Source organism: Triticum aestivum, chromosome 4B (genome assembly GCF_018294505.1).
Source record: "Triticum aestivum cultivar Chinese Spring chromosome 4B, IWGSC CS RefSeq v2.1, whole genome shotgun sequence".
NCBI lineage: Eukaryota > Viridiplantae > Streptophyta > Magnoliopsida > Poales > Poaceae > Triticum > Triticum aestivum.
Genome location: NC_057804.1, coordinates 20,719,476 through 20,728,201, shown reverse-complemented (window position 1 = coordinate 20,728,201; position 8,726 = coordinate 20,719,476). Strand labels below are relative to the sequence as shown.

At 47.7% G+C, this 8,726-nt stretch overlaps 1 long non-coding RNA gene across 3 annotated transcripts; it reads right to left on the bottom strand.

Moving 5' to 3' along the window:
* Window positions 1-939: 939 nt before the first annotated feature.
* Window positions 940-7,995, bottom strand: LOC123090672 (uncharacterized). 3 transcript variants are annotated; one of them, XR_006442523.1, is made up of 7 exons: window positions 7,663-7,995; window positions 7,524-7,585; window positions 7,342-7,416; window positions 7,068-7,133; window positions 3,863-4,011; window positions 3,328-3,517; window positions 940-1,337 (listed from the first exon to the last, which is right to left on the bottom strand). It is a non-coding gene; the product is annotated as an uncharacterized lncRNA (long non-coding RNA). The 3 variants fall into 3 exon arrangements; XR_006442522.1 differs by lacking the exon at window positions 940-1,337 and having other exon boundaries at window positions 3,008-3,517; window positions 7,519-7,585; XR_006442521.1 differs by lacking the exon at window positions 940-1,337 and having other exon boundaries at window positions 3,008-3,517.
* Between the last annotated feature and the right edge of the window lie 731 nt (window positions 7,996-8,726).

The following is an 8,726-nucleotide window of genomic DNA, read 5'->3' as shown; positions in this document are numbered from 1 at the left end:
AGGATTTGGTGTCGCAGGGTGTCAAATTTAGAAGTGTACTCATCTATCGAGCTAGTCTGGTTAAGTAGTAGCAACAGGCGCATGTGGAATTTGTGCTTGTTCTTCCCCCACTTCTCCTGAACTGCAGTGCGCAGGTCGTGCCAATGCATAAACTGCCGGCGTTTCAGGGCCATTTTTAGCCACCACGCCGCGTTCCCAACACAGTTGAGAGTGGAAACTTTAATTTCATTGGCTCAGACACCCCATAAATCTCGAAATACGGTTCACAATTGTCCAACCACACTTGGTAATCTTCCCCATCGAATTTAGGAAAATCCATTTCGGGTGTACTGCCCAAGTGTGGTCGAGGGGTAGGATGCAAAAATCGTCGCTTCACAAAAGGACTCCCGAACGGCGAACGGGGCAAAGGAGGGCATACCGTTGGCCGGAGGCAGATTTGGGGAACGGGGATCCCCCAAAACCGGCCCTCGTTGCTGGTGATGCCCGCTGTGCCCACTGGGCCGCTCCCCGCCATGCGCGTGCACCACCACAGACGGAGGCGTCGTGGTCGCGCTGGCTGGGCCTTGGGGGCGCGTCGGCGGTGACTCGAGCGCCTCCAGTCGCGTCGATGCATCCTCGGCGTGTAGCTGAAGAAGCACCGCGGATTCGGAGAGGCTCTTCGTCGTGGAATCCATTGCCTTCATCCACGCGGTCATGCCCTTCAGCTGTTCAACGATGTCGTCGAGCTTGGCATTTGTCTCCGTGTTCTGCCGCTCCACGGTCCCCATCGCCGCGGAGATTTGCTGCTCGACCGCCGAAGGGCCACGCTTCTTCGGCGCCAGATCCGACACCCGATCGACCAACCAGACGGCGGTTCCTGCCGAGCGATGGGAATTACAGCGGGGAACGAATCCGCGGCCGACCGCACTGCGGACTGATGGATCACGCGTCACTGAGATGGATCGAACGACTCCTGATACCAATTGTTATGCACCTGGTTAGACCAATTCGATTACAGAAGGAGGAAGGGAGGAGGAATCTGGGTACACGATAGGGGAGGAGAATGAAAGGGGGGAAGGTGTTTCCTTCTGCTAGTCGACGACCCTCTCTGTCTCCACTTCCTTCCTTTTATCTTCAGCTGCCGTGGCACTCCTCTGTCTCTCTCCAGTCCTCCAGGCTCCAGCGGGCGGGAGCGACGAGAGGCCTTGGGCCTCCTCCCTGGGTTGGGCCGTTGCATAACACTCCACCTCTTCAAATGCAACACTCCACCTCTTCAAATCCGTCAGGAACCACCTCATCGGCCTCTTCTTCAACATCTCCGTCGTACGATGGATACTGAAAGGCCGTTTTTCATAGGCCTGTGTCAAAAAGAGTAACGAGAAATTCATGTTTTTAATACCCACAAATATTATGTTTAATTCGCAAAAAAAAACGACTAGAAAACTATAGCCTTTTTTTTCACAGGAGGTTGCAAGAAAAATACTCCCTCTGTAAAGAAATATAGAGCATTTAGATCACTGCTTTAGTGATCTAAACACACTTATATTTATATTTATTTTTTTATGGAGGGAGTACTAGCGAGCGGGGAGGATGAGAAGCACTACTCTGTCTCGCTACGCTACCTAGAACCAACCTACTTAGCACTACACTAGCTCTCCTTCGCTGCTCAGTCACACCTAATGACTACGCTACCTAGAACCAACCTAAACGATGAGGAGCCTGAGCCTGAGTACTAACCAGGCAGTAGCAGAGCATATATATAATCCATCTCTCCCAGTCACTGGTAGAATCAAGCAACGTTCACCACAAAGCACAAAACAACAGGCATGGCCAAGATGATGACCATGATCATGCTTTTCTTAGTCTCCTCCCTCCTCTCCCACTCATCCGAGTCGTCCCAGTCCCACCTACAGATCACCTTCAACGTCCACAAGCAAAAGTTCTCCGAGTTGGACCAAGCCATGCAAATGGTTTTGCCGCTTCGTCAGCCGCCTCAGCGGAGGCTAGTTGGGGCGGACGCTGCCCTGAAGGAGAGCTTGCTCTCCTTGATGCAAGCAATCGCGCACCGCATGGAGACTCCCCACGGCCTCCCAAGCATCGACGAAGGGGCCAAGCCACATCCATCGAGCTGGATGAACATGAAGACCGACGACGAGGAGGCCCACCCGGCGACTCCCACTGCGGCGCCATGATGGCGCAACGCGACGATTTACATTTCCGTAACTCCTGCCCTGTTCCCTGTTGTCCCAGGGCGCCGTAGTATTTGTGTTCGTTTGAGTCAGTTGATGTGCCGTTCTTTTCTCTTACGTATTTCGCAAAAATAACAAACATGTAGTATTTATTGTGTTCATCTGAGTCAGTTGATGTCAAGCCGTCCTTTTCTCTTACGTATTTCATCGTGTGCTTTTCTCTTAGTCTCTCTGTAAAGAAATGAGATCCTTTAGATCATTCATGATCCAAAGGATCTTATATTTCTTTACAGAGAGGGAGTATTTATGACGTTGTGCATCATACAAAGTTAGCAACCTCATTCAAAACCCACACAAAAACATAAGGTTCAATGGACAGAAACACATGAAACGGTCATATAAATTCAATGGTCTCAAATATAGCCCCCTAGCGTTTCAGGGAGAAAAAAAAAGAAAGACAAATATCGCTAAATGGGACACAAACTTGGTATTGGTTAACCCAAATTCTCCCTCCACTCTTAAATACAAGTCTTTCTACAGATTCCAAAAGAGACTACATACGGAGGAAAATGAATGTAGTCCCTATTGAAATCTCTAGAAAGACTTATATTTAGGAATGGAGGGAGTACAATTCAAGGGCCACTAGCAGTTCAGGGACCATACTTAAAGTAACAACTAACAACACAGCATGATTATTCACAAACTTCAACTGTCCAAAAGACCAAAGCCAAGAAAATAGTATTTCTGATTTCTGACAGCGACAGTCCACCTTCCACAAAAGTATCGTGTAGATGCTAGATAACATAAGTAGATAGATAACAAATAACCAGAATCAAACATATTAAGAATGGTATTCTTCTTATTAGTTTTACTACTCCCTCCGTAAGTAGATAGATAACATAAGTAACGAGAGTTTTTGAGAAATCTCAAATACAAAGAGTAAAACCGCTGATTACTACTCCCTCCGTAACTTCATATAATATGTTTTCTGACACTGGCATAGTGTCAAAAAGCATCTTATATTAAGTTACGGAGGGAGTATAACTGGAAGAGAGATAATATTCATGACGATGTTATCTTTCTCTACTCTGCGACAAGTTCATCATGCTATTCAGTGATCACATTATTAGTAACAAAGGCAAACTATATCATCTCTTACCAAAGATTTTAGTTGCCATGTTGCTGAATACATCAAACAAGGCGTTCCGCTGCTCGTAGTCAACAGGATTCAGGTGCAGCACGGCATACACCTCGAGGAGCAAATCACTGAGAGCCGGAAGACAGGCTAGGATCGATCAACATCACGCCCAGCAGCTGCTCCTCATTACGCTTCGCGTGCCTGAGTAAATCTGCATATGAACAGACAAGAAGCATTGGTCATGACAGCTGGAAGCTAGCTACAGACAATGACAATGATTGGGAACAGCGAGAATTATAAGAAGTAAAATCAAGAGAAATAGCTAGCCACAGACAAGAAGCATTGGTATATGGGCTGCTGAAGCAGAGCACTTGTCAACATCACACAAAAACATAAGGTTGTTAAACTGGAGAGCAGTTTCAATCAAACTAATAAAAGCTACCTTCCGACTCAAGGATCTAAGCACGTTTAAATCGGAGAGAGAGAGAGAAAGAAAAAAGGAATCAGCATAGAACCATACGTGACCGAACAGAGAGATGAGAGACGTGGAGGGTACCTTCCATGGCATCGGCGCTGGTAGGCTCGGAGCAGACACGCGGAACCCAAAAAGGAGGCTCCTCTCTACTGGTGGAGAAGGAGCAGACCTCAAGCTTCCTTTGGCTGTTGGTGTCGTCCCGGTCGCTGGCCGTTGTACCTCCTACCTGCCTACAGAGATGAAACAGGTGTCAGAGAGAGCAGAAGAAGACGAGGAGGAACATAAAAATTCATTCTTTATCATGATAGGAGCATAACACTAAAGTAGCTAGCTAGCTAGCTACTCCCTCCATCCGGGTTTAAAGGGCCTCCTGGCCACGAAGCCCCGTCCGAAAATGTAAGGCCGCGCACACCAAACCTGCTCCAATAGCAGCATTTTTCCGGTCCCTATTCCTATGCGGTGCCTTGTTAACCGAGTGAGCAGTTATGAGCCATGCATGCAAGCCAGTGCATGCGGTCGTTTGCCTGCGAGCCGCCCCATGCAATGCCTTGTTTCCTGCGTCGGCTGTTTATTACGGTTGCATGCGCATGTAAGGTGCCACGGCTCATTAATTTAGCATCTACTTTAAACTAGAGGAGAGCCTGCTAATTGGCCAATTTCAGCTCTAATTTTCAAGCGTTTGCTTTCTAGCACTGCCTTGGTCCTATCAAAGTGGTCTTTGGGCCTAATAAACCCGGACGGAGGGAGTAGCTAGCTATGAAGTACTCTAAATACTAAATCATGTGGATCTCATCCTTGACAAACATATGTACAGAAGAGACGTCTTGTATTTAATATAAGTAAATAGCTGCAGACACTTTGATGCAGCAGCCACTTTGAGCCATCTTTGTAAGACTGGAAACTAACGTTGTATATGCCTGTAAGCTAGAAAGCATGGACACGGCAGGAGTTGCCGATCTGCCGTTCTGATACGGCGGGATACGGGGACACGGCGGGATACGGCAGGATACGCGTGTCCCCAGTATCCCCTGATTTTCGATTAAAAAGAAAGAAAAAAAATGAGGGGATACGATGGGATACATCCGTGACACGGTTGGGACACGGCCTGGCCCAATAACAGGCCCAAAACGAAACCCTATGTAGTCGCATGCATCTCTTCCACACAAAAGCGATGTGCTCCCAGGTCGCAGCCTCTCCTGGATCGAAGCCGCCTCCTCCTGGATCGAAGCCACCGCCGCCTGGACTCAACGCTGCCACCGGCGGCGACACCTGCACTCGACCGGCGACTGCTACCCCACAGTACCAGCAGGCAGCAGCCTCTCCTCCCAACGGCAGGTAACCCTCCCCAATCTCCAAACCCAGCAGCCTCTCGCCCTCTCCTCAACTTCTTCATCTCTTTTATTCTGATTCCTTCCATTGAACTAATGGAGGGTGTGCTTGCTGCTCTTTGAATGATTGTAGTAATCATGCTGCTATTTCAATGCTTTTGCTGCCGGCCTGCTGCCGCTGCTGCTGACTTGCTGTTGCCTGTTGTACTCATGTCATGTTTGCTAGTTTCTAGTTGAATGCTTGTGCTGCTGTTGAACTTGAATTATGATTGATGAATACTTGCTCCTTGTACTGCTTGATGTTAGGTTGCATGGCATGCGGGGACGAGGATCAATCAAGGACTTGATATAAAGAGACACCAAATGGGGCAGGATTCTCTATTTTGATTTCTTTCTCATTAATTTTCTGTCTTAACTCTATATTACATGGCATATTTTTATTTTATTTTATATATACTCGCCGTATCCCCGAATGGCTGTTTCTGAAAAATGCCGTATCCCGTATCCCCGTATGCGTATCCCCGTCTTTCCGTCCCCGTGTCCGTGCTTTTTAGCCTGTAAGTAGCAGTTGGTCAGATTTCATGGCCAACTAGCTATGATTTGTGGCAAGAAAGCTAAGCTTCCAGTTTAACAACCAATCAGCCTTCAGTAGCACTCTAATGAAATATGTGGCAGACTCAAGCAAATCTGAATAGTAGAGTACTACCTCCGTCCCAAAGTACTTGTCGCTCAAATGGATGTATCTAGATGTATTTCAATGCTAGATACATCCATCTGAGCGAAAAGTAATTCCGGACAGAGGGCGTATTCTATTATGCATAGCCAGTGCTAAGAATTGAAGTGTTTCACAGTAATGCCTTTCAAATGGCTGATTAGTCGGAAATGGTAAAGTAACTGCAGATCTCCCATTATTAAATCATTTCCACTATGATAAGAGCCAGAAGTATCCTATTTATGCTTCGCAAGTGTTACAGACTTACAAGTTTAAGCATTTCACAGTAATGTATGCTCCTACTGCCTCTCAAATGGTTAATTAACCAGAGGAGTCCAGCATTGCAACTGACTGGAGATTACTTTGTATGAGTAACAACAAGAGCACCCTCCTCAGCTAAAGGATGGTTTCTTCAAAATAAGCTAAGTGGATGGTTATCCTGTTCTTGTACTATGAAACTTGAAGATTGGGCATGTAGATAAGGAAATTGAGTATTTTTTTTATTTCTTATATAATAATTTAGCCTACAACATTATGGCGTGGTTAGAACAAAAGCAAAACCTTTAGGTTGGTGCAAAATTCACTATGCCGTAGACAGACAGAGCACATGAGCAAGAGCAGAGAGAGTAACCTTGACGAAATCTGAAACTATATGCGTTGAGTCAGAACGATAGGCAACAACAATCAGGTAGCACTCCAGGATTTCATAATTTTGCAACTTACATCTAGCACTAGTAGATGGGCTGATGAACCAGAGCACTTGTCAACATGAGGTAACAAGCATCTGCAACTTATCATCGCATGAAAATAGAAGGTTCTTAAACTGAAGAAGAGCAATTTCGATCGAATATTACCTTCTGACCCAAGGCAAATCCGAATAGTACAGTATTATAGTGTGCCTTTCAAATGGCTGATTAGTCGGAAATGGTAAAGTAACTGCAGATCTCCCATTATTAAATCGTTTGCAGCGTGATAAGAGCCAAAAGTATCCTGTTATGCTCCTGCTGCCTCTCAAATGGCTAATTAACCAGAGAGGGCTATCAACCTGTAGGGCTAATCAAACATTGCACTATTGAACTAACAGTCAACAACATTTCAAGTGACGGCTGAACGTGGAGCATTTGACAAATGTCAGGACCGACATCCAGCAATGGCAGGCGGAGCACAATTAAAGGTCCAAAACTGATTCCCCTAAGACGCATCTAGAACTTGAATAAAAGCTTGCGCTTTGCCGAAATTAACTCACCATCTGATGAAGTGACATATCCGTGTTCCTCCCCGCCTTGCCACTCACCGTCCCCACGAGCCTGACCTGCACATCGCAAACCCAATCAACTGTACTGAGTGCTTCCTCACTGGAAACTAGCGTTGTAAGCATGCGTGTAAGTAGCTAGCAGTTGGTCAGATTTCATGGCCAACTGCAAGCAGTGATTTGCGGCAAGAAAGTTAAGCTTCTAGTTTAACAACCAATCAATCAGCCTTTAGTAGTGCACTAGTGAAATGGGGCAGTGGCTTAGCACCTATGCGAATGCCGGGGAGGACGACGAGACGAATCGTGGCAGCAAGAATGAATCCCCATCATCACGGTGGTGCACCTGTGCAGTGAGGAAACGAACCGCGTCAGGGAAGGGAAGGGAAGAGAAGCAAATCGAAACCAAAACCGAGAAAACGAAAGGAGGGGGAGAGATGGTGGCGACCTGACCTTGCTGCGCATCCATCCTCGCCAGATCGAGCGAGAAAGGCTTCTCCTTCCTTGCCCCCAAACTGAACGCACGCATGAGTCAGACGCGGAGATGGACGGGAACCACAAGGAATTAGGGGAGAAGAGGAGGGACTCATACCTGGAGAAGAGGGTCGCGGGCGAGGAGCCGCTGCGTGGTTGTGGAGGACGACGACGCTGTGGCAGTGGCGGATCTGCACGCCGCCTGACCAGCTCGAGCAGGGGCCGGCAGTGGTGCGACGGCGCCGATGGCAAAGAGGCCGGGGTGGAAGGAGGAAGCGGCGGTGGGAGAGGACCATGGCCGCGGTGGTAGCGGATGCGTGTGCGTCCTCGCGTCTACGCGGCGGCGGCGGCGGCGGCGAAGGGACTGGAGTTGGCCGGCGGCGGGGCTGGGGTTTGGGTCGGGGGGAGAAGAGTTCAGTTTGGGTTGGGCCTGGCTGGGGTTGGGACTTGGGGTGGGGTGGGGTGGAGGATATTTTCATTTTGGGTTTGAACCGTAACCGCGAATATTTTCACGCCTCGGCGCGGCAGCCCAAAATAGTGTTTGCAAGGAGCCAAGGAGCGAGAAGCATGCCCATGAACTAATTTAGAGTTTTCGGTGTTGAGTTTGACATGTTTCGTTTTCATTGATCATTCCGGCTCTCACATGGATTGCCCCCGTCAAGTCGATCTCAGTCGTTCAACCTTTCTAGATCCAACGGTACAGACATACGTCATGCGGATCACGCCCGGCAAAACCCGTCAAAGTTTTTTTATCGGTTCCCACCACTTCATGGCCTAAATTTCTTAATGGATTATTGTAGATTCAAAAAAAACACTAGAAAACAAGTTCAATATAAATATGTAAAACTAAAAAAATATTGAAATGATTCTTTTTTTGTGATTGCATCCTCTAGAATCCTTTCACCATGTGGGAATCGGTTTATTATTTAGGAGTAGTGTTTATTTTCTACCTACACCCAAATTCAAATCATGTATTTCATCGGGACGGTCGTTGAGTCCACAATGCCCCAGCACCGGCGAGCTTCCCCACAAGGATATCCAGCTCATCCTTGCATCGTGCCACGCTCCCGAAGCTTCGTGCTGCCCAGTGTGATCTACGAGGCCCGGCCTCCTATAGCTTCAATGGATCTCCTAGCGCCGCCCTTCTTAGGTACCCCAAACTCCTATGGCTTCGTGGACCTC